Source organism: Theropithecus gelada, chromosome 6, assembly GCF_003255815.1.
Source record: "Theropithecus gelada isolate Dixy chromosome 6, Tgel_1.0, whole genome shotgun sequence".
In the NCBI taxonomy this organism is placed as follows: Eukaryota; Metazoa; Chordata; class Mammalia; order Primates; family Cercopithecidae; genus Theropithecus; species Theropithecus gelada.
Window position 1 is genome coordinate 126,544,688 of NC_037673.1, and position 27,400 is coordinate 126,572,087.

The window sequence follows — 27,400 nt, forward strand, 5'->3', positions numbered from 1 at the left end:
CATAGGCTGAGTTTAAAAAAAAAAAAGGTAGGTCTTAGGCTGTAACATTAGATAATCTTGGTATTCTGCTTCCAAATCTTTATGCAATATGATGGGCTTGTGTTTATAGTCATTAAGTTAACCAACTGAATAAATAAAGACATAATTATACTCATGGTATTAGGTGGAACTTCTTGGTAAGAATAATGTCCATTTGTCTTTTTTTTTGCATTGATAAGATTGGCTTGTAATTTTGTTATGGTAGAGAGAGCAAGAATGAGAAGAAGCAAGTGACCTTGCTCTGTCTATAAATTGAAAAATGCATGTTGATCTTATAATTTTATGTTTTTCTCTAGTAGACTAAAACTTGAATGGTCGAATCATTCTCATTTCATTTTTGGGGATTTCCTGTCACATAATTTAGTGGTAGCATGACTATATAATATCATATAAACCAAGACACTTTAAGAATAAAAGAGGCACCTCTATAATTATCCAAGAATGAAAAGCATAAACCCAGACTGTGGGGTCACATTGTCATTGTTTTCCTTTCCTTCGGTTCCTAGTCCATTAGTGAGCCACCTCTGTCTGACTCTGAACAGATGCAGGCAAGGGCCTTTCTGAGTTTCTCATGCTCGTGGCCTGTGTGGCTATGCTAATGCTTTCTGGCTTTGCACCAACTGTAACATCTTTCAGAAACATGAAAGATATTGACATCTCCTGGAAAAGGCTGTATCTATTTTCCTCTGATACACATGTGGACACTATTGGGAATCTAATCTGAATCAAGCAGCAGCTTTGTTTTCCAAGTGTGTATTGTCGATATACTGTAATGGACAAAAATGCTGTAACATGAATTAGTGTAGATCATGCCACATTTTTCTCTTCAGCCAATCATCACAGACTTAGCCTTTCTTTCTCAATCTCAATCTGTGAGTAATTATATCAATAATATTTCCAAATTAAGCCCCTATTTCATGCCATGCTCTGTGCCAGACACTTCCCCTACATTATTTCTAATCACTAAAACAACCTACAAGTGAAGAAGCATATCCTCATGTAAAATCTGAAGAAAAAGAAGAGGAAAGAGGCTAAGACACTGGCCTAGTTAGTGATTGTAGATTCTGGGTTGCATCCTGGGTCTGTCTGACTCTAAGCCCATGTTATTCCTACTAAACCCTCATTTCTCTTTAATTAGTAATACCATAAACATTCTAGAACATATCTTGTTCTCAGTTATGATCTGATAGCAGTCATTTGCTGTAAATATATGGATAAAAGCACTTTGTTTTATTTTATTTTCATGTCACTTAGACCATTGTTAAGTCATAAATTAGGAAAACTAAACAGTCACGAAAGTAGTAAGAACTCAAACCTAGGTCAATGAGAAATTCCTGATGTTGAAATTGCTATCATACCATCGGCTTCTTAAGGATTAACACCTGTTTCTGGTGCTTTTTCTCCATGAAGATGAATTAACAAGGTTTTGTTCTATTCTAAAGAATATTATTTTTAGAGTGTGGGATGCTTTATTATGATTATGCACTATTAGAGTTCTCAATTCTATAAATATATGCTTTAAAATATAGGAGCAAGGTACAATTTCAGCACCTTATCAACCAAGTAAGAAGTATGCACCTAAATAATTACTGCTTCACTGACAATTTGCAACTTTAATTTATTCACAAAGTTTGAAGGAAACATATCCCATCTTTATATTTATGGATATTTTAATACAAAAAGTAGTGTTTTGTGCTTGTTCCAAGAAAATCTTTTCATTTCTGACAATGAACACATACTGAGGAATGAAAATAGCAAAATCTCATAGAGAAAAACAAATTATATCTCCTTCAAATATTCTCTCAAGAGATGAACAAGATTAAAAAATATTTTTAGTAGCCAAGATGTGGAAGAAGAAAATGTGGGGGGTGTGTGTATGTGCACATCTACATATATACACATGTCATGATGTGTGTGTGTGTGTATGTGTAAATAATGGAATACTATACAGCCTTAAAAAATAAGGAAGTCCTGCCATTTATGCTAACATGAATGGACTTGGAGGATATTACAGTAAGTGAAATAAGCCAGACACAAAAAACAAATACCTAGTGATCCCACTTATATGTAGAATCTAAGTTAAATCATATAGGAGCAAGTAGAATGGTAATTACCAGAGGCTGAGGGGAGAGGAAAATGGGGAGATACTGGTCAAACAACATAAACTTTATTATGCAAGATAAGAGGAGATCCTTTATGCAGCATAGTACCTATAGCTAATAATACTATGTTGCGTACCTAAAATTGCTGAGAGAGTAGATCTTATAAGAGTAGTATTCTTAACACATACAAAAAAAATAATAAAAGAGATGGTAGGAAATTTGGGGAGGTCATACATATGTCTGTGGCCTTGTATAAGTCTGTGATGGTGGGGATGGTTTCACAGGTGTATAATTATTCCCAAACTCATGGAATTGTATGCATTAAATATAGACAGTTATTTACATGTCAATAATGCCTTTATAAAGTGGTTAAAATATTTCTGTAATGAACTTTATTTCTCGTCAAAGTAAGATCATGGGCATGTGTATGTAGACAAAAATGGGAGGCGTTTCTTTCTTCCTGTTTTTTCAACAGGTCTGTGTAGAGAATGCTCAATATTATGGCTATTGTAGTTAACCAATACGGTAGGAAATGTGCCCAGGAAAACACTTATCTGCTCAATTCTAGTGATGCACATAGAAACTAGGGTGGACACAGAAAGCCCTGTGTGCCAAGTTTCCTCAAGACAATCAGCACCAATTTTGTGGATGGTGTACAAGTCTTTGTTGTATTATTCTCGATTACTTAGTATGCCCAAAAATATAACATTAATACAAGATAGCATCATCAATTTAGCTTAGATGGGAGGTCCCATTTCCATCTAATGAGCAACATTTGGCCAACCCAAAATGTGGATTGCTCTAAAAGGATTGGTTTCACAAGGATCTCTGTTCATGGTGTGCACTATTGTGTGTCAAAAGTTGTCTACTCATGGTGTGCCATGGTGGTAATATTATGTGCCAAAATCTCTACTCATGATATGCCACTAGTTCCACATATGCAAGGTGCAAACTTTTAGGTGAGCAACTGGATCACTTGGCTTTGTTGGAAATACTTCCTGTTTACATATCACACATTAATTTATAACACAATACCTTCATTATTATCCTGTTTAGCTCTCTAAGTAGCATGACAGGTAATTTTTCCCTTAAGTGATTATACATGTGCTATTTATAAAACTAATAAAAAATTTAGGCCTTTATCCTACTTTAGAGACACAATAATATGAATACACATAGCAATTTAGAAAATGAATATTAAATAATTTTAAATTTTGTCATAAAAACATTGTAATGGAAAGAATTGTAATGGACCATCTGTCAGAAGCTCTAATTATGGAGCTCGCACTGCCACTTACTAGTTGTGTGTTCTTGTAGGAAGCCACAGACTCAAAGCCTCATTCTCCTTATCAGTAAAAGATGGCTGAAACCACATTGCCTGACTAACCCTAAGGACCCAATGAAAGAAAGCACGTGAAAGTCCTCTAAAAGCCATCAAGCACTGTACACATGTAAACTAGTATTCATAAAATGTAACATTTGACATACTTTTCCTCTGAATCTGAAGTAAAATGAAATTGGCCTTTGATAGGAAAATATCGTTACAATTATTTTAAAAAACTAAATTTCACAAATTTTTATGCCAAGAAAATTTGATAGGGAACTAGAAACAGATGAATGTAGTTATCTTAAATCTAGTCTAGCTTTTATAAACTGTTTATTCTATTAGGATGTCAGAGTTTATAGACAAACGGCCAAATATATATTTTTAATTTGCATGATTTAATTTCTAACGGTATGACTGTCAGTAAATATCCCCCCTTAAGTTATCTTTCTCTGTCTCCTATTTTTCTTCCCTGATGTCAGATGTACACATAATTAAGTTAAGGGTTTTTTTTTAATATAGTTTACGCATTTCTGACTTCTCAACTCTTCTGAACCATCCTCTCCTAGAATTTCTTGCCATGTAATCATTTTGAAATCCATATGCCTAAACTTATGGTGTATCTGGAAATCTGATCTCAGGTTCCTTCCCTAGCTTTCACATCTCTGAGATGCCGCAGACATTTTATCTTCAGGTTCTTATTACTTCACTAACCCATTCCTTTTTATCTGCCAGAATTAGGTTTGCAGGAGCCCTTCCTCCAGGCTCTTCTCCTTCTTGGGAGTCTAAAACTTCTCCTCGTCTTTGACCAAGACTTACAGAAGATGCCCCAACTGTTGATGTTCACTGTCAGCATTACTTCCTGCACTCCACTTGGCCATAGACATCAGTCTCTTCTCTAGATGGCCTGAGCTGTTGTAGCTGGTTCTGCAGTCATCATAATTCTGTTCCTTTTTCTCTTTGTCCTTCCTTTCATGTTCCACACTTTCTTTACTCCCTCAGGTTCACAAATCTCCACAGAGGTGTTCATCTTCTTTTAATAAGTACTTCTGTGAACAACTTATAGCAGAAATTGTTTCTAAGAAATGATGCATTCCCTGTATCATGTTTCCTGCTTTCCCTATATCAGTCTCACAGACAGGTTCTGTTTTCATGATTCTATCTGGGTATGATTCTCCATACCGTCAGGATTCTCTGATCCATTACTAAGGGTGTTTCTCGGAGCTTGCTTTTCATCTCTATTCCTTTTTATCTCCACATGTCTTCTATGGAATATCATTTACTCTCACCACTTGTATAGCCCAGTGCTCACTCATCATCTACTCACATATTCCCAGAAAGGACTGAACTAATACAATTAATATTACATTCTAGAATATCTGCCCAGTTTTGTTTCTTCAGAGCCTTCTCCACCTTAGGAAATCATTGAATGGGTCAAGTTGGATACTACAGTGTGTTCTTGGATTCTTCCCTTTCTCTCACTTTCTGCACTCAATTTCCCCTAAAGCATCTAAAAGGTTAAAAAGCCTTTTCTGTCTAGACACCACTGTTGCCTCTTACTTGGGCCTTCTGCAGTAGCCTCCTGACTCTCTCTGCTGTTCCCACTCAACTTTCCATATAGAAGGAATAGAGCTCTTCTAAAATTGTAAATCAAATCATGCCACTTCTCTGCTGAAAACCTTGAAATGCCTTACTTTTTCACTTAAACTTGGCATTATTACCAAGCCCAAAGTTAATAATCAATATTTATATGTATTTATTTAATCCTACCATCCTACATGGTAAATACTACTAATATAGTCTTTGAATAGACAAGGAAACTGAGACACAGAAAACCTGTCCAAGTTAATCCAGGAAATAACTACTGAATCCAAGATTAAAACCTGGGTAGGTGTTCTCAGAGCCTGTATGGTAAACTATCACACGTTGCAGTTCAAAGACCCAATAGAGTTGGTCATTGCCAACCCACCCGTTCAACCTCATGATATCCACCAGAATATAAGCTTCATAATAATAAGGATGTTGTCTACTTATTTCACTACTGTGTCCCCAGAGCCTGGAACAACGTGTGTATGTGAGAAGCAAACTCTCTTCTTATTGTGAACTGCACATACTGGTCCCAGAGAACCCAGAGAACACTTCTAAATCATATCATAGGGAGTGTCTCCTTATCTTTAAGGTCTTACCTAAACAGTGATTCCCTACTCTCAGTGCCCCACTCCACCCAAAGACCCTCACTGGCCACCTTATTTAAAGTAAACCCTATGTGACTGTTCTTATAGCATTATTCAATTAATTTCCTTCATACCGTTTAGCCCATTTTGAACTTACTGTTAACTAATATACTCTTTTCCCTTTTGACTTACACCAGAATGTAACCTCCATAGAGGCACAGACACGTTTACTCTTATAAACCCAGAGTCTCTCATAGCAGGCATTTAAGAAATACTTGAGTGAATCGGCTTTCCATTTTCAACTTTAAGCTCTCTTCAAGATCAGAGATAATCTCTGAAAAAGCATGGTTATTCCTGGTGCATTCATAAATTCAATAAATACTAAGTGATTTATCATGAAACTAAAACTACCATAGGAACTGGAGGTGCCATAGGAACTGGAGATGCCAAACTGAGCAAGTTAAATGTGATCCTGAAATTCAGAGAGCATACAGTCTAGAACAAGAAGAAATAATAAGTATAACAAAAACCACAACAAGAAATGATTGCAATGTAATATGATGGGCTAAGTTATATAGAATCACACATTATTCTTGGTATCTTAAGCCACAGTGACAAAATCTCAGTTGATATAAGTAGTTAGACCTTCTGTTTTCCAAGAGTATCCTCTCTCTGTTTTAGCAACTGAATCTGATTAGGGTAGCAAGAATGATTTGATTGATACAGATAGCTCAGTAGTTCTCAATAGAGGGCAATTTTGTCTCCCACCCAGGAGATACTTAGCAATGTCTACAGACATTTATGATTGTCATAATTGGGGGACACATAGTCAGTAGAAGCCAGAAATGCTGCCAAACATCTTGCAATGACCAGGATGTTTCTCTTCATACACACACAACAAATAATTTTCCTCCCCAAATGTCAGTAGTACCAATGTTGAGAAACCCTGAAGTACCCTAATACTGGCCTCACAATCAGACTTCTATGATCTTTCACCAAAGACATCATAAAAGCAATAGTTAATATTTTCTAAGCCTCTTCAGTAGGCATAATTCATTCAGAAAGTATTTATTTATTATACTATTCTACTATAGGAGCATAAGAAATGTCACGCCTCATTGGAAATCTGTGTAATATGGTTGGGCATGCCGGAGAGATGTGCCCTGAGATGTTTATGTAAAAGGTTGTATAGTAATTTACCAATTTACCAAAAGTTCTCCATCATAGACATGAAAAGGACTCAGAGTCTCGGCACCATGAGAAGGGCAAGAGGCAGAAAATTTTAATGATATTGCTTCCATTACATTCTTAATCATCTGTGAGACAATTGTGTGGATTACTTGTAATGCATTTTTTTCTTCTTCTGGTTAGACTTGGAATTGGTCCTTTGGTGTGCATAGATACACATGACTACCAGGTAGCCATATGGGATGCATAATTTATACTTTTAGCTTTCATAATCTTGAAATTAATGGATAATTATGATATTTTTCATATCCCTAGAAGTTGGTTTTCAAAAGAGGTTAAGCATCAAGATAAGTTTACAAGGTAAGGCCTGGCATCGTGGCTCATACCTGTAATCCTAGCACTTTGGGAGGCTGAGGCGGGTGGATCACTTGAGATCAAGAGTTCAAGACAAGCCTGGCCAAATTGGTGAAACCCCATTTCTACTAAATATACAAAAATTATCTGGGTGTGGTGCCATGCATCTATAATCCCAGCTACTTGGGAGACTGAGGCATGAGAATTGCTTGAACCCAGGAGGCAGAGGTTGCAGTGAGCCGAGATCATGCCACTGCACTCCAGCCTGCTGCGAGACTCCATCTATAAAAAAAAAAAAAAAAGAAAGAAAGAAAGAAAGAAAGAAAGAAAAAAAAAGTTTTACAAGGTAAGAAAAGGTAAGAAAACAGTGAAAGAAGTCTCTTAGAATAAATGGGCTGTCATCCTAAGAGAGAGAGCAGCAAAGAAAACTGGTTTATGTTTGCTCCCAAACATACATTCCTTTTACTATGATACCCACTTTCCTCATGTTGCTTAGTCCTAAGTTTTGATTTTCAGTTATTTCATAAAAACTATACCAGATTATTCTAACAACCTTTATTAAGTATTGTTACTATAATATTAGTTGTATTTTATTGACTTGACTTAACGTATTATTTACATTTTTCCACTAATGTTTTAAGCAACCTGGTGAGATACGTTTGCCTTGTTATTTAACGGGACAGTGAAGCTTACAGAAGTGATGTTGCTTTCTCAGGGTCACAGAGTTTGTAAACGGCAGATTTGGATTCAAACCTAGGTTTGTCTGATTCTACACGCAGTCCATGCTTCTAATCTTCAAGTTATTGCTACACTAGTATGCGTGGTGATTTTTTTGCAAATGGTTGAACAATCTAATTGGTTTTATTTTTGGTTTCCATTTGAAAGGTCATACATTTTAAAACTTTAGAAGAGGAGCCTTAGAAATCAAAATATATTATACAAGTTAGATATTTTGGTAGCACACAAAAAAAGTTTAGGATCATTTTTTTGACAATGGCAGGTAATAATCCAAAACATGTAGCATTATTCTGAATCCTGCTGATATTCACCAATTGTAATATCTTATCATGATCTTATATAGCATTCCATATCCATATGTTGAAGACATTTACTGTCCTGAGCAGGGACTTTATCTCTTGAGAGGAGAGACTTAGTTTGGTTTAAATATGCTATTCCTAAAAACCATTGATCATCCTGAAATTGCTAATTACTGTTGTTACTACTACACTGATTATTTAAGATTTTGAGATTGAAGGTTTCAATTTTTTAATGTAGTTTTGTTTTTTGTTTGCATCATGTTTCTACACACAAAGTGTGTAGATGGCAAAGAAAACTGAAGCATAGAATTTTAAAAAATAAAGTCAATAGTTAAATTGCACCATCATTTCTGGATTTATTTTCTTACACTCTCTCATGTTTTACTTCCCACCCCCCAAATTTATGCTTCATGTGGCTAAAATTGACAAGCTACGAAAAGGTAAACAACAAGAAGTATATTTTTCTCCAATATCAGAATCTTAAAGCTCATTCCCCAGTCACCCATTTGTGAATCTTATCTTTCCAGAAATATTATTCAAATATAGGTACACAAGGTATTCAAAGTACATGGGTACCTTGTGTACCTATGGTGTATATATAGATATACTAGTATTGATACAAATATACACACACATATATACATATCTATATTTTTATACCTACTTATACCTACAGTTGTATACGTGTGGTCCCTTATTTATGGCTGTAAATGAAGGTATATTACATATATATGTGTGTATACATACATGTATACACACAACCATATACGCATATCTGTGTATATATATTATATGTATAAGTTTAATAAGTGTGCATACACACACACACTGTGCTGTACTTTAGTTTTCTTTCACTCAATCACATCTCTTTTTTTTTTTTTTTTTTTTTTGAGACGGAGTCTTGCTCTGTCACCCAGGCTGGAGTGCTGTGGCCGGATCTCAGCTCACAGCTCACTGCAAGCTCCGCCTCCCGGGTTCCCGCCATTCTCCTGCCTCAGCCTCCGGAGTAGCTGGGACTACAGGCGCCCGCCACCTCGCCCGGCTAGTTTTTTTGTATTTTTTAGTAGAGACGGGGTTTCACCGTGTTCACCAGGATGGTCTCGATCTCCTGACCTCGTGATCCGCCCGTCTCGGCCTCCCAAAGTGCTGGGATTACAGGCTTGAGCCACCGCGCCCGGCCCAATCACATCTCTTTAAACTTACTGCACGCTAACAAATAGAGATTTACCTCATTTATTTTAAGGACTGCAAAATGGAATCACTGAAAAGATATTGAGGTTTATCCTTAGAAAATTAGACTTGGGAAGCATTTTCACCATTGTAAAAATAAAATTTTAATTCCTTTCTCTTATATTTTCATTTGTTTAGTTTAACTCTAAAGCCACACCAGTCATGTTCCTTCATGACTTCTCACAGTCTCAAACTCCATTTCATTTGTTGTTTGTTACCATCATTTTTCTGTACCTCTCCATATCACAATGAATGGGTTTCCCTGCTTGTCAAAACTGTCACTGAAATAATGTTGAGAAAGCTTTCAGGCTTTACCAGTCATGTTGAACTCATGACTCATTTCTCTGGAAATAACTCAGTATGTCTCAATGAGGACCATGTATTGATTATATATTTCCTAAGAAAGGTAAAAGAGGTAGAGGATTGTTTTGCTACCCTCACTAATCTTCAGTCTCAAAAGAAATAAGTAAAATCCATTATTATTTTGCTTATATAATTATTTAGAGACTGTATATAACCAATAAACCAAAATTAAAAATGTTAATTTTCCTTTTGTTTTTCCAGATATTTATTGAAGGCCCTTCATTTCCTAGGCATTATGCCATGTGTTTAAAATTCACTAAGAAAAGTCCCAGACCCTTGCATTCACTAAAGCTGTTAAAGGAAACAAGCAAAGTGTTTAAGACAAATGTTGAATATTTAAGGTGTACATTGGATACAGTGGAAATCCAGAAGAGGTTATCTACCGTAGCTAAATAGGAGTCAGAGTGAGAAAAGCTTCACCAAGGAGGTAATACTTGATTTTAATTTTAATACAGGAAGGTATTAAGCCAGCTAGAGAAGTGGAGTGGTTGCCAGAGGTAGAGAAGTGGGAAAAGGTCCAGGCAGAAGGAATAAGTCACTCCAAGACAAAAATCAGCATAATGTATTTGGGAAACTGTAAGTGATTTGGTAAAACTGGGATGTACTGCGCATGGATGGTTGCAAAGGAACCCAAGGGACAGTCATGAAGGCTGATACCAAGGAGCTTTGCGTAACTGAAATTTTGAGGCAGGGAGTGATATAAGTGGATTTTAACTCTGGTAGCTGTATGGCAGATGGAGTTGAGAAAGAAGAGAGTGGACCCATTTCAAAAGCTACTGAAATAGTCCAGGCATGAGCTGATGAGATACAGACCTAAGCACTGGCAGGAATAATGGAAAGAAAATAATGGTTTAAGATTACTCTAGAAATTAAAAAGACAGGACTTTATTCACTCCTGAGTCATTCAACAAGAAGGTAATCATATTAAGCAGAGATTTTAATTACCAGTAGATTTGAATCAGAATCTCATTCTTTGTAACAGTTGAGCCACAAAATTTTTCACAATTCTGTCCTGAAAGAAATTAAATATTGTTTTGATTTTTTAATTTTCGTGTTATTTTATCCACCAGGAATACTGGTGGGTAAAATAAAAAGATTTATTTAAAATATAAAGCATATAATACCTGTTCTTGAACTCACCACCCATCCCACGAACCAGATCATCATCAGTAAGTGAGTCTGTTTACTTCTTCCCTATTTTAATCTCAGGTTCTCAAAGCTCAGTAAGACTTAAAAGGCCTCATGTGTCTTCAAAATTGTTAGGGGTTTCTTGTCTCCACTGGCTCCAAACAATATCAAATGTTCAAAACTGTTTCCTACCTTTGTTCTTTCTGTATTTTCCCTTACATATAAATCTCTAGTCTTCAGAGAGAACTAAGAAAAAAAATCACTCCTCTCAATATATTGTCTCCTACTATTTAAAAACGAGACATTTATGGATGAAAGAAAATTAGATTCCCTAGATGTTTTGTAGGTTCTGTTTGCACATCTCCGGGAATGGAGATCTTGTATCCTGTCATTTTCCATGCTATTTAATACACCCAAAATACATCTTCCTACAACTCTTTTCCCTTATCAGTCCTGTGGAACCACACAGAAAATGTTCATTTCTTTTCTGACAGCTCATCAGGTATGTGAAGATTATTATGACCCTCTAAGTTTTCTCTTTTCTAACTAAATATCTGAGTATTTTCAGTATATCTTCTTGGTTTTAAATCATTTTGCCATCCTGATCCTTTTTCCCTGAAGCACTATGTTATATATATTGGTTAAAAGCTTAAATGACAATGGGCATAATACAAATGTGTGAGTTTAACTGAGGGTATATCAGAAATGTTGCACATTAAACATCTGAGAATGTCTTCTCTTTCATTAAAGATATACTCTCATTTATTTATTAACATGTCTCTAGGTCAACTGTTTGTTTTCCTACTTTTATTAGAGTCAACAGTAAAAGGATATATTAACTTAAATCTTAGATATAAAATTTAAATATTTTTCTCTTAAATATTCCGTGTGAAAAAAGCAACACTACAAACATGATGATCAAGATCCTGAAAATTTGGCTACAGTGTGAGAAGGAAGATAGTTGTTTACAGTAGCAACTGTAACATCTGGGGAGAGTTTATACCCAATCTTAAGAGTCAAGAATGTTGCCGTATGGCAATGTGGACCCAACATTGTTACAACTTCTATCTCCAAGCCAGCTGGAAGTCTGTTTTTGGTTTTTTCTTTTTGTTTGTTTGTTTGTTTGTTTTGGTTTTTTGATGTGAAATTTTTTGATTTGTAAATTTGGTAGCCAATTGAAAGAAGGAAGGAAAAGAGGAGAGAGAGAGAGAGAGAGGAGAGAGAGAGAGGAAAAAGAGAACTCTGTGTGTTAATATTGTGCTAGCCAAAAAATACAAATGCAAAATACAAAAAAAAATAATAATAATTCAAACAAAATTTCTGTAGGGCAGACATAGCAATTTTGTAACTCTTGCTTACCAATCCCTGCTACAGATGTTGTTTAAGAATAGAAGCTCCTTGGGCAGAAGCGTAGAGCAAAAGAGGCACAGCTGGGCTAAGGAGGCCATTCGAGGCCTGAGCCAGCCACCAGGAACCAGGACAATATCTAGCCAACCAAGGACACATCTCCTCAGGCATCTAAGGGCAGGCTGTGACCAGAGGTAGGTGTAGGCTGTCAGCAAGGTAGGTCATACAGGGTAGGCGGGCTTTATCCAAAATGCCGGTGGAGCAAGCCTGGAAGGACCACAGGGCCACATGGTTCTGGTGATGGGCGTGGCTTAGATGTAGGGAACTCAGAGGCCAGCCAGCTAGTGGGAAATGTGAAACTGAAGCCAGTTAAATGGCAGGGGGTGGACTACAGGCAAGAAGGTTAGATAGAAAGCTGACACTAGAAGAATGGCAGAGAGCCAAGACTGCTGAATTTTTATCCTAGAATACATTTCATTCTTTATGCCCAGAAGCAGTATTGGCTCAAGAGCTAAAATGAGGCTCGGAATTGGCAAGGATGATATAAAGATAATAGAGGCCACATAGAGAATAAACCCTTAATCTGATTTAGCAATCAGCAAAATATTGCTAAAGTCGTGATAAATTATGAGATAAGAATATATTAACTGAAGAGCTCATACTGTTCCAGTAGGTTGGACCCAAATCCCTTTTGTTAAAGTAGAGCAATGATGAGACTATTAAAAATAATACAGTCATGTGTCCCTTAAGTGAATGCATCATTCTGAGAATATGTTCTGAGAAATGCATTTTTGGTGAATTCATCATTGTGTGGTTATCATAGAGTATATTTATGCAAATATAGATGGTATAACCTACTACACACATAGGCTATATTGTATAGCCTATTGCTCCTAGGGCTATACACCTGTATAGCAAATTACTGTACTGAATACTATAGGCAACTGTAAGGCAAAGGAAAGTATCCAAACGTAGAAAAGTTAATTTGTTGCACTACAACATTACAACAATTATATCACTAGGCAATAAAAATGTTTCAGCTCCATGATAATTTTACGAGACCACTGACCATATATGCAGTCCATCATTGATTGAAACATCATCTAAAACATCAGTTCAGCCAAGGGTAGAAATTGGCCCAAGGAGGTCCATTGAGCAAGACACATTGGAATGAACCTTGAAGACAGAAGTAGAAATTACAACAGGTGATTGTTTTTTCTCATCATATGAAGTTCGGAAGCTCAGGGCAAGCAGTGTGGGCTCTGTCACACCTTAGCAGGATATGAAGTCTATGGGAGCTCCAGATTAGAGTATGTATGATAACTTTACATCTTTGTCACTCATAAAAGAGGAGAGCAACACTTTGTTAGAAGATGGAACAAAAGCAATTTTTTGAGAATAGGAGCTGCTTTATTTTAAGTTAAAATTCTTTTCTTCTGTGCTGCTAATTAGAACATGTGGCTTCCCTCTTGGGATTTTACAACATAAAATCAAAACCATACAGTTCCACTCTGAATACTCTACCTTTAAAATATGGTGAAGAATATTCATAATAATCATTAGAGCTGCCATTATAATAGGTATTGATTATTGTGGAGAAATTGGAAACAAAAGCAAATATTTTTAAGGCTTCTACAATATTATATTGCTTACTAGTATGATTTTAAAACAAATTTTTAGCCAATTATTTTAATAATAGCTTACCTTGAATAATAGATCTTACCTCAAAAGTAGAACTACTTCCTACTACAGCCAAATTTGGCTATCAAGTCAAGTGCAGTGACGGAATTTTGAAGCATTTTTTTAAAAATTCCTATAATGGCTCATGGAATATTGTGAGAGCTTTTGGGATTCCTGTGTCTTTGCAATCCATGCCATGACTATATGCAAGCAAACATGTCTAAAGGAACTTCAGTTGGTATTGATCTTGGCACTACCAACTGTTGTGTGGGCATCTTCTGGCATGAACAAGTAGAGATAATTGCCAGTGATCAGGGAAGCAGAACCACTCCAAGCTATGTCATCTTCACTGATACTGAATGATTGATCAGTGATGCCGCAAATAATCAAGTTGCAGTGAATCCCTAACAACATGGTTTTTGATGCCAAGTGTCTGACTGGATGGACATTTGATGTGCTGTTGTCCAGTCTAATATGAAGCATCACCCCTTCATAGTGGTGAATGAGCCCAAGGTCCAAGTAGACTACAAGGGAGAGACAAAAAGCTTCTGTTCAGAGGAAGTGTTCTTTATGGTTCAGATAAAGATGAAGGAAATTGCAGAAACCTACCTTGGAAAGACTGTTACCAATGCTGTGGTCACAGTGCCAGCTTACTTTAATGACTCTCAGCAACAGGCTGCCAAAGATGCTGGAACAATTGTTAGTCTCAATGTACTTAGAATTATCAGTAAGCCAACCGCTGCTGCTACTGCTTATAGACAAAAAGGTTGGAGCTGAAAGAAACATGCTGATCTTTGACCTGGGAGCACTTTTGATGTGTCAGTCCTCATCATTTAGAATGGAATATCTGACGTTATATCTACAGCCATAGTCACCCACTTGGGTGGAGAAGACTTTGACAACTGAATGGTCAACCATTTTATTACTGAGTTCATGTACAAGCACAAGCACAAGCACAAGCACAGGCAGGACATCAGTGAGAACAATAGAACTGTCCAATGCCTCCATACTTCTTGTGAATGTGCTAAGCGTACTCTCTCTTCCAGCACCCCGGCCAGTATTGAGATCTGTTTTCTCTGTGCAGGAATTGACTTCAATACTTCCATTGCCCATGCTTTATTTGAAGAATTGAATGCTTACCTGTTCCATGGCACTCTAGACTCAATAGAGAAAGCCCTTGGAAATGCCTAACTAGACACGCCACAGATCCATGTTATTGTCCTGGTTCATGGTTCTATTTGTATCTCCAACGTTTAGTAGCTTCTCCAAGACTTCTTTGATGAAAATGAGCTGAATGAGTATCAAGCCTGATGAGGCTGTTGCTTATGGTACAACTGTCCAGGCAGCCATCCTATCTGAAAGCAAATCTGAAAATGTTCAAGATATGCTGCTCTTGGTTGTCAATTCCTCTTTTTCTTAGTATTGAAACTGCTGATAGAGTCATGACTGTCCTCATTAAGCATAATCCCACCATTCCTGCCAAGCAGACATAGACCTCATTATGTACTTTGACAACCAGCGTGGTGTGTTTATTTAGATTTATCAAGGAGAGAGTGCCATGACTAAGGACAACAACCTGCTTGGCAAGTTTGAACTCACAGTCATTCCTCCTGCATCCCATGGTGTTCCTTTGCTTTAAGTCACTTTTGATATTGATGCCAATGGCATCCTCAGTGTCTCTTCTGTGGCCCAGAGTAAGTAAAGGAGAACAAAGTTATTATCACTAATGACAAGGGCCATTTGAGCAAGGAAGACATTGAATGTATGGTCCAGGAAGCTGAGAAATACAGAGCTGAAGATGAGAAGCAGAAGGACAAGATGTCATCCAAGAATTCAGTTGAATGCTATGTATTCATCATGAAAGCAGCTGTTGAAGATGAGAAACTTCAAGGCAAGATTAACGTTGAGCACAAACAGAAGATTCTTGATAAGGGTATTAAAATTATCAATGGCTGGATAAGAATCAGATGCAGAAGAAGGAAGAATTTCAACATCAAAGTCTGGAGAAAGTCTACAGTCACGTAATTACCAAGCTGTACCAGAGTACAGGAGGCACACCAGGAGGAATGCCTGGGGGATTCCCTGATGGCAGAACTCCTCTCTCTGCTGGAGCTTCCCCAGGGCCCCCATTGAAGAGGTTGACTAAGTCAACCCAAATATAGGTGTCGCACTGTTCCACACAGTTAAAACATTGAAGGACTCAAATTTGTAGCAAATTCTGTGGCCGTCTTAAAGTTGAGCTGCTATAGTTAACTACCAACCAATCTCAATACTTGAATATGGAACATGTGCACAGGGGAGGTACATAACATTGCACTTTATAAGTACTGTATTGTAACTGGAAAATGTAATGTCTTAAAAAAAAACTATATTTAAAATTGGAACCAAAAAATTCTATAATAATATGGTTTTCACATAACCAGACTAGCAGTCAGTATCTACTGAGGAGATGGGGGTCTTCATAGAGTACTTTGAAACTCACGAGTGTACATATGCAATGATTATGTATTTAAAATAAATTGTGACTATTTGGTATCTATTTCATTTGGTGGAACCTTTGTTCTCAATCACTCAAACATTTATTCTCCAAAGTGAGAGTCATGACCCTTTGTTCATAATTTTTCTTTTCCAACTGGAAAACTGAAACCTCACTTTTTGGAAATGTTACTTTTAGCTAACAAGGAAATAGAATATTCCAATTTGATTATGTTTTAGGAAATTATTTTTAAAGTAAGGTATCTAAATCAATCTCTTTTTAAAGGGTTGTCATTTTTATTATTGTTGTAGGAATTAATTACATAATATCGAAAGATAAATGAGAGTATAAATTCAAGATCATCAAAGCCTTTCCTTGCAATTGTTTCTAAGCAAAAATTATCCAGACAGTTTCTGTTATTAAATGTGCAAGGAGATCCGAGGTCATCTGATCAAGTCCCAAATTTCCACTTTCCAAAGACAGAGAATCCATGGTCTTCACCTTAATAGCTGCCTTAGTGAGTGCTCAGTGGTACTGAAAGGGCCAAGCCTCAGAAAATAGGGCAGAGTCAGGATCCCATATGGGTGAACTTGAAGATTTCCCTTAATCAGAACACAGTAGATGGTGAAAAGGAGGAGCGAGCCAGAGGAAAGGGAGCCACCTCTAAAGAGACATTAATAATGTATCTGGTACTCGTTCTTCATTCTGTCTTCTATAAGAGTATGGAAGTATATTGTGGCCTTATTTAACACATTGATCTATTGTTAATGCTATCTTCTCATGCAAGTGCGTTGCTGGCATTTCAGTATATCTATTCCAAAATATAAATCCTTAATTACAACAGACAAATTTTTTTGTGTGGATAAAAGCCTAGTGATTGCCTTACCCATAAAGAGCTAGCTAGTTCTCTCTCCAGACTGTTTCTTTCATTTGATCATTATCACAACTTGTCTAATAGAAGTAGTGTGAGTTCATCATTTGAAATAGAAAGGCAATAACCCTCCAGAGTAGGTTGTGATTACAAGACATACTACTGAATGTACTAGGAAAAAGAAGCAGACCATGAGACAAAGGGATTTTTAAAAGCCCACTACGGGACCAGAGTTCTAAGATAGGCCAAATTAATCTATGCTATTTGAATTGAAATATGTGAATCTACATAGTAAGTGCTATTTTGTATCTGGCTTCTTTCACTCAAAATTATGTTTGCCCTCATCTGTGTTGTTGCATGGAGCGATGGTTTGCTCATTCTCTTGATGTATTCATTCATTCTACTGGTTGATATTTGGGCCATTTCTAATTCAGGGTTATTGCTATTATTGGGGACATTGCATACTATCACTACTTTGAAAATTGTTGGACATGTCTTTTGGTGAACATATGTATATTTATTTTACATACCAAGGAGTAGAAATCATATCCATAGGGGGTGTGTGTGTACATATATATATATATATATATATATATAATATATAAAATATATATATGTATTCAGCTATATTGGGTACTTCCAAACTATTTTCCAAAGTAGTTGAATCAATTGTATACTTTTACTGAGTGCATATGAAACTATTACTTTATATTCAGGAAAAAGTAAATATTAAACTTCAGAATGGCAAACTTCAGCTTTACAATGCTGTCTTCTTTTTATTAAGTCGTTCAATCTGAGGGTGTCTACAGATTGATTGTAATGATTTGTGGGTAGCCTTAGATTTCTATGCTTAAAGGGTTTAAGAGGTGTTTCTTCTATAAATATATCTTTCCAAGCAAAAAATATTCACAAATATTTCCATGTTTACCAATGAAAAACCATGTAATGACTTTTGATATAAATAATAGTACTTTAGAACTCAGAAAAGTCTTCCTAAAACTCCAAGTGGAGCAAGATGGCTGACTCCAGTTTCCTGGTACTTATCCCCTGCCCCCCAAAAGGGACTAAACAACAAATATATGGTTAATTGCTGGATACGAAATCAACACACAAAAATCAGTAGCATTTCTAAACACTAATATTACACTATCAAGTAAAAAATTTTTATTTGCAATAGCTGCATAAAAGTCAAGTATCTAGGAATAAATTTAACCAGTGAAATAAAAGATATCTACACTAAAAACTATGAAACATTGATGAAAGAAATTGAAGAAGGCACAATTAAGTGGAAAGAAACCCCATGTTCATAGGTTGGAAGAAATAATATTGTTAAAATGTCCATACTACCTAAAGGAAACTACAGATTCAATATAATTCTTATCAAAATACCAATGAAACTCTTCAGAGAAATGGAAAAAAAATCTTAATTTTTCATGGAACTAAAGACACCAAATAAATAGCCAAAGCAATCATGAGAAAAAAGAACAAAGCTGGAGTCATCACACTGCCTGACTTCAAAATACGGTACCATAATATAGTAATATAGTAATACAGTAATATAGTAATCAAATGTATTAGGCCCTTCTCTCATTGCTATAAAGAAATATCTGAGATGGGATGATTTATAAAGAAGAAAGGTTTAATTGGCTCGCAGTTCTGCAAGCTGTAAGCCAATTACAAAGAAGCATGATGCTGGCATTTGCTTGGCTTCTGGGGAGGCCTCAGGAAACTTACAATCACAATGGAAGGAAAAGGGGGAACCAGCACATCACATGGCTGGTGCAGGAGGAAGAGAGAGGGAGGGGCAGTGCTACACACATTTAAACAACAAGATCTTATGAGAACTCACTCACTATCATCAGAACAGCACCAAGGGGCTGGTGCTAAACCATTCATGAGAAACCACTCACACAATCCAGTCACCTCCCACCAGCCTCCACCTGCAACACTGGGGATTACAATTGAATATGAGATTTGGGTGGAGACACATATCCAAACCATAACATCAAAACTACTGTGTTGCTGGCATAAAAACAGATAAATAAACCAATGGAACATAATCAAGAGCCCAAACATAGTTCATACAGCTATGTCTAACTGATTTTTGACAAAGGTGCCAAGAACACACGTTGGGGAAGAGATAGTATCTTCAATAAATGTTACTGGGAAAATTGGATATCCACATGCAGAAGAATGAGGCTACACCACTACCTCTCACCATACACAAAATCAACACAAATTCTAGACTTTAAGGAGAATATTAAAGACTTAAATATAAAACCTGAAATGATGAAACTACAAGAAGGGAAAATGCTTTATGGCATTGGCCTGGGCAAGAATTTTTAAACCAAGACCTCAAGTATGCAGGCAGTAAAAACAAAAACAGACAAATGAGATTACATCAAACTAAAAAGCTTTTGCACAGCAAAGGAAACAACAAAGTAAGGAGACAATGTAGAGAATGGGAGAAAAATATTTGCAAACTATACATCTGACAGTGGGTTAGTATCCAGAATATATAAGGAATTTAAACAACAGCGAAAAAACTAAATTACCCCATCAAGAAAATGGACAAATGATATTAATAGATATTTCTAAAAGAAGACATACCAATGACCAGTGAATACATGAAAAGAAAAATATTCAACATCACTAATCATCCAGGAAATGCAAATCAATACTACCATGAGATACTAGCTCATTCCAGTTAGAATAGCTATCATTAAAAAGACAAGAGAAAAGTATTGGCAAAGATATGGAGAAAAGGCAACATTTAAACACTGTTGGTGGTACTGTAAATTAGTATGTCCATTATGGATAACAGTATGGAGATTCCTCAAAAAATTAAAAATAGAACTATCATATGACCCTGCAATCCCACTATTTAATATATATCCAAACGAAATATAATCAGTATGTTGAAGATACATCTACACTCCCATGTTTATTGTAGCACTATTTGTAATAGTCAAGATATACAATCAACCTGTGTTCAACAATAGATTAATGGTTAAAGAAAATGTGACACACACACACACACACACACACACACAGTGTAATATTATCTAGCCATAAAAAAGAATGAAATCCTTCATGTTGCCAGGTGAAGGTTGAATGAGGAGGATATTGTGTTGAATGAAATAAGCAAGATATAGTAAGACAAATACTACATGATCTCACTCATATGTGGAAACTTAAAAAAAAATGGTGTTATCAAACATACCAGAGAGTAGATCAGTGATTACCAGAGACTGGAGAGGGAAGGGAGAGGAAGGGGAAGAGGCTGGTTAATAGGCAGAAGTTACAATTAGATAGGAAAAATATGTTCTTGTATTCTATTGTACGGTAGAATTAACCATCACTAAATGGTTAACAGTAAGATATTATATATTATGAAATACAGAAGATAGGCTTTTTAAAATATTTTCTTCGCAAAGAAATGATAAATGCATTTATCATTAAGGTAATGGATACTGAATACCCTGATTTCATCATTATACGTACATATTGAAACATTAAATTGTACCCCATGAATATCTACAATTATAGTGTGTTAATTAAAAAAAAACAAGCATTTTCATTTGTTTTTTGTTTTGTTTTTTGAGACAGAGTTTCATTCTTGTCGCCCAGGCTGGAGTGCAATGGTGGGATCTCGGCTCACTGCAACCTCCACCTCCAGGGTGCAAGTGATTCTCCTGCCTCAGCCTCCCCAGTAGCTGCGATTACAGGTGCCTGCCACCATGCCCAGCTATTTTTTTGTATTTTTAGTAGAGATGGGGTTTCACCACATTGGCCCGGCTGGTCACGAACTCCTGACCTTAAGTGATCTGCCTTCCTCAGCCTCCCAAAATGTTGGGATTACAGGCATGAGCCATGGTGCCGGGCCTTCATATGTTTTTATCTCATGGCAGTACTGCTTGCCTTGTTTCCACATGATATATCTGAGATCCAAAGAAGTTAAAAGGTTAAAGCGTTTGTATAAATAGCATCGTTCCATATCAGATCTTGGACTATGATCTAGATGTGAAGGCTGCCAGCCATGATGTCATTCTTCATGGATACAGGTGTAGAATTGTGAGCCAAAGTCTTTAAAGCATATGTGAATTGTGATCGTATCAACTGAGCTTTATTTATTCCAGGTAGTCAATACCACTGCTAATTTGCATGGTTGCTTTATGTTAGTTAATACATTTGTTTCCTTTTGTAAAAAATTAGAAATTGAGTCAATGAAAGATTAAATGCCTGCCTTAACATTACGAGAAAATGACATTCCTTTTATGAACTTCCAGTTAAAGATGTCTTCAACTTCTGTAACATCAAGCATTTTAACAGCCTATGTGTATTAGGCCATTCTTGCATTGCTGTAAAGGAATACCCATGACTGGGTAATTTATAAAGAAAAGAAATTTAATTGGCTCCTGATTCTGTAGGGTATAGAGGAAGCATGGTGCTGGGCATCTGCTCAGCTTCTAATGAGGCCTCAGGGAGCTTACAATCTGGCAGTAGGCAAAGTGGGAGCTTGCATGTCACATGGAAAAGGAGGAATGAGAGCGAGTAGGGGGAAGATAATACACACTTTTATTTGATTTCATTTTTTGCTTTTTACAATTTTTACCTTTATATTGACAAGTAATTTTTTAAACCTCAAGTTTAGGGGTACATGTGCAGGTTTGTTATACAGGTAAACCCATGTCATGGGGGGTTGTTGTACAGATTATTTTGTTACCCAAGTATTAACCTCAGCAACCATAGTTGTTTTTCCTGATCTCCTCCCTCCTCCCACCCTCCATCGTCCTGAAGGGTGCTGTTTCCCTCTATGTGTACATGTGTTCTCATCACTGTTCCCCGTTTGCGTTGTTTTCCTCTATATGTACATGTGTTCTCATCATCTTGCTCCCATTTATAAGTGAGAACATGTGTTATTTGGTTTTCTGTTCCTGCATTATTTTGCTAAGGATAATGGTCTCCATCTCCGTTCACGTTCCTGCAAAGTACATGATCCCATTCTTTTTATGGCTGCATAGTATTCCATGGTGTATATGTACCATATTTTCTTTATTAATCTATCATTTATGGGCACTTAGGTTGATTCCATGTCTTTAGCATTGTGAATAGTGCTGCAGTGAACACATGCCTGTGTCTTTATGATAGAATGATTTGTATTCCTTTGGGTATAGACTCAGTAATGGGATTGCTGGGTAGAATGGTAGCTCTGCTTTCAGGTCTCTGATGAATCACCACACTGTTTTCCACAATGGTTAAAACTAATTTACACTCCCACCAATAGTGTATAAATGTTTCTTTTTCGCCTCAACCTGGCCAGCACCTCTCATTTTTTGGTATTTTATTAATAGCCATTCTGACTGGTGTGAGATGGTATTTCACTGTGGTTTTGATTTGCATTTCTCTAATGATCAGTGATGTTGTTGAGCTTTTTTATATGCTTATTGGTTATATGTATGTCTTCTTTCGAAAAGTGTCTGTTCATGTTCTTTGCCCACTTTTTAATGGGGTTGTTTGTGTTTTTTATTGTAAATTTGTTTAAGTTCCTTATAGATGCTGGATATTAGAACTTTGTCAGATGCATAACTTGAAAAAAATTATCTCCTATTCTCTAGGTTGTCTGGTAACTCTGTTGGTAGTTTCCTTTGCTGTGCGGGGTTTTTAGTTTAATTGTATCCCATTTATCAATCTTGCTTTGGTTGCCATTGCTTTTGGCATCTTCATTATGAAACCTTTGCCTGTTCATATGTCCAGAATGGTGTTGCCTAGGTTACCTTCCAGGGTTTTTATAGTTTTGTGTTTTATATTTAAGTCTTTAATCCATCTTGAGTTGATTTGTGTATATGTTGTAAGGAAGTGGTCCAGTTTCTATCTTCTTCATATGGCTAGCCAGTTATCCCAGCACCATTTATTGATGTGTCCGTTACCCAATTCCAAAGTTGCTTCCACATTTTCAGGTATCTTTATGGCAAGATCCCACTCCTTGGTACCAATTTTCTGTATTAGGCTGTTCTTGCATTGCTATAAAGAAATAGCTGTGACTGGGTAATTTATAGAGAAAAGAAATTTAACTGGCTCATGGTTCTGCAGGTTGCACAGGAAGCATAGTACCAACATCTGCTTCTGGGGAGGCCTCTGTAAACTTATAATTATGGCTGAAGGCAAAGTAGGAGGTTGCACATCCCATGGTGAAAGCAGGAGCAAGAGAGAGTGGGGGGAGGGAGGTGCCACACACTTTTGACAGACCAGATCTTGTGTGAACTCAGAGCAAGAGCTCACTGTCACAAAGACAGCACCAAGTCGTAAGAGGTCTGCCCCCATGATCCAAACACCTGCCACTAGGCCCCACCTCCAGCATTGGGGATTAAAATTCAACATGAGATTTGGGCAGGGACAAACATCCAAACTATATCAACATATGGTGGCAACCCATTATGAGAGATTATTATATTAAATGAGACTGGGTATCTAAAGAGTGAGAATTGCATTATTGACTAAAATTCTGGTATAACAAGGGTCAGCTACCTTTCTCAGAATTGGACAGATTTGCCACTGTGCATTTATTGGTTAAAAACACCAGTATCTGTATACAAGTTTCTTTAATGAAATGTAAAATTACAGTAATTTTTAAAATATGAATTATGCTTGAAAATTTTATTCAGCCATTAAAATGATGTTTATAAACTATTTGAAATAGTTTTAAAAGTAGACTAAGAAATTCCATATGTCTTATGATCACAACTATGTATAAATACATACAAAAAGACTGAACGTAAGTATATAAAAATGATGGCTCTCATGTGATTTTAGATGAGGGGTGTATTTGACAACTTTTAAAATATTTTCCAAATTTTGTAAAGTAAGTATTTATTACTTTTTTTCACAAAGAATGAAAAATAATTTTATTAGAATGTTGGCTACTAGTGAGAGAGACAAATGGATAGAATTTTTCAGCAGTAAACAGAAAATACACACTGTATTCCAATAACAGAGGGGGAAAAATAAATAGCAAAGTTTTAGGCCTAACAATATCATTAATTTTATGAAAGCAGAAATTCAACAGGTCATATCTTTTAGGACAGTAAAATGGCAGTAGAAATTATAAATTGTAATGAACAAGTAGTATCTAGCTACACACAAATTTTGTTTAATTAATTTATAAAATAAATAAAAAATCCAACAAACTACTTTTGTGAGGTCAAAGTATTTATTACTTTAAAATGAAAAAATGTAAATAGAAATACTGTTGTACTGGATAAATCATTTAAAATATTGATAAGTAGAGCTGTGTTCAACCAACCAGTATTAATTAATAACAACATGAACACATCTGAATATATACTACTGAGTAAAATTTTATGATTATATGATATTTAGGCCTGAAGCAATCTCAAAAGGATTACTTTCCATCATGGTGCTAAAGTACTGTAAACTTTTATGTTAAATGTGCTAACTTACAGGATGAATTACTAAGGACATTAGCACCGATGTCCTTACTAATGAAGGACACATTCAAAATAGTACAGGATCTGCTCCAATGGTTAATACCATGTATTTTCCTTCTTTTCTGAATCTCTATGAAGGAATAAAATTTGCAGTTATATTTGCTTCTTCCTATGAGTTTTATGTAACTTTATGGTTTCATAAAATATTTTTATGTGCCCTAGAGAAATAATACAATATTTCTTAAAAGAAATCATGTGTTTGTGTGGATCTGCCTATCCATTACCTTTAGATCTAGTTGAAACATCACACCAAGTTTGTTTCAGAGCATGACAACTAACGCAGGAACATTTTACAAGCTCATAGGGTCTGGGAAAAAAAAAAAAAAAGGAACTCTGTAGTTCAGCATCATTAAGAACCACATGGATATTTTGTGGGGAATATGGGTGTTATATTTCTGTGATAGGTTATACATTTGGAATGTGAATGCTGATTTGTTGTGATCCACTAAGGTACTGCAGTTCCTTACAGATACACTTTTAATTTTTGTAGGTCAGAAAATAAAACTCAAAAATTACACTTTCAAGACTGGCAACCTTGCCAAATGTCATTATTATGAGCCCCAAAATGCCTCTTTTGGTGAGCAAATTGGGGCATGCTTGACACAAGTTATTTGCCTTCTGATTGTTAGTGTGGGACAGAAGATCCAGTGAAGGGCATGAACTTCAGAAAGCAAGTACTGACATGTTCAAATCATTCTTTCACACATCCATTCAACAAATAGTTATTGACTCTGTGTCAGGTGCTAATCTCAGTGCTGGGAATGTGGCTGTTGTATTAGCCTGTTCTCATGCTGCTATGAAGATATACCCGAGCCTGAGTAATTTATAAAGAAAAGAGGCTTAACTGACTTGCAGTTCAGCATGGCTGGGTAAGCCTCAGGAAACTTACAATCATGGAAGAAGGGGAAGCAAACACGTCCTCCTTCACATGGTGGCAGGAAGGAGAAGTGCCAAGCAAACGGAGAAAGCCCCTTATAAAACCATCAAATCTTATGAGAACTCACTCAGTATGATGAGAACAGCATGGGGGTAACCGCCCCCATGATTCAGTTACCTCCCACTGTGTCCCTCCCATGATACATGGGGATTATGAGGTTACAATTCCAGATGAGATTTGGGTGGGAAAACAGAGCCTAACCGTATTAGCTGTGAACAAAACAAGCAAAATTCATCCCCTCACAATGCTTGCATTCATCAACATTGTCATTGTAGATACATCTCAGAAGTTTTTAATTTCTTTGAGAACATATCTATGCCAGGCACTAGGTGCCCCACATTATTCAAAATTTAATTCGGAGATACCTGCATCAGAATCACTTGAGACACATTTTAAAAATCAGAATTGGACTCTTAAGAAAATATCTGAAAACCTGCATTTTTGACAAGCACCCCAGCTGCATCTTCACAAAGTTTAAAAACCACTGTTCCAGCTTTAACGTCTAATATTTATTATAAGGAAAAAATAATAGCAAAATATTTGAAGCCAAAGTAATTTGCAAACCTTGTGACTATAACCAAAATTGTTGACTTTCCATAAAAGCTGTGGTCTTCCCATTCTAACACTCTGTATTCAGTAAGAAACAGCTGCAGACTGACTATATTAATGGTTTCCAAAACACATATTGAAAAATTAAATAAAATATGCTTCACATGTTTTGATTCTCTACCAACTTTCATCATTTCTCTTCTTCCTGTAATTTTTGTAGATATTTTTGTGTTGACTTTTTGCCTTCACCACAGAGCATTTAAAACTTTTCCTATCAGTTTTGTGAGTGTGAGTAAGAGGGCAAGAGTTATTTAAGCTTCTAATCAGTGCTCTCTTGCTAAAATTGGGGGTAAATAAATAATTAAAATTCACATATGGAATACCTATAATTAAAACTATACATACAGCAATAGACACAAGTTTCCTTTAAAAGCAACAGATAAAAGAATCACAGCTGTTGTTAAAAACTGTTTTGCAAGGAAATATGAAGTAAGCTTGACTGATATTTAATGCCCTTGGAACATCTGTAGAATGGCCTTCTTTCAGTTTTTGGTAATTTTTGAAAACTGAAGAAATTATTAGAAACCATTTGCTAGCCTAAGCAGCACTAGTTTTATAAAATTATTACTTCTGTGTACATCATCTCTATAGCCCCAGTCAAATCAATGGCATGTTACATAAAAGCAACTACTGATAGGCTGGGCGCAGCGGCTCACACCTGGAATCAATCCCAGCACTTTAGGAGGCTGAGGCGGGTAGATCACTTGAAGTCAGGAGTTCGAGACCAGCCTGGCCAAAGCGGTGAAACCCTACCTCTACTAAAAATACAAAAATTAGCTGGGTGTGGTGGTGCACACCTGTGGTCCTGGCTACTTGGGAGGCTGAGTCCCAAGCCTTCGAGAATCGCTTGAGTCTGGAAGGCAGAGGTTGCAGTGAGGCAGTAGGCAGAGATCACACCACTGTACTCTAGCCTGGGCACCTGGGCAACAGAGCGAGACTCTAAAATACAATTTTTTTAAAAAAGCAACTATTGATAAATGAAAGACATTTCCTATTTTTATTGCCCCAGCCTGGAAAATTACCATTCTTGAGA

The 27,400-nt window shown here is 36.3% G+C and overlaps 1 protein-coding gene and 1 pseudogene across 1 annotated transcript in view; both read left to right on the plus strand.

Annotated features, from left to right (window-relative positions):
* CHSY3 (chondroitin sulfate synthase 3) overlaps positions 1-27,400 on the plus strand; it is a 285,277-nt gene that overhangs the window by 217,934 nt on the left and 39,943 nt on the right. The window lies entirely within an intron of this gene.
* On the plus strand, positions 14,183-16,128 carry LOC112626146 (annotated as a pseudogene).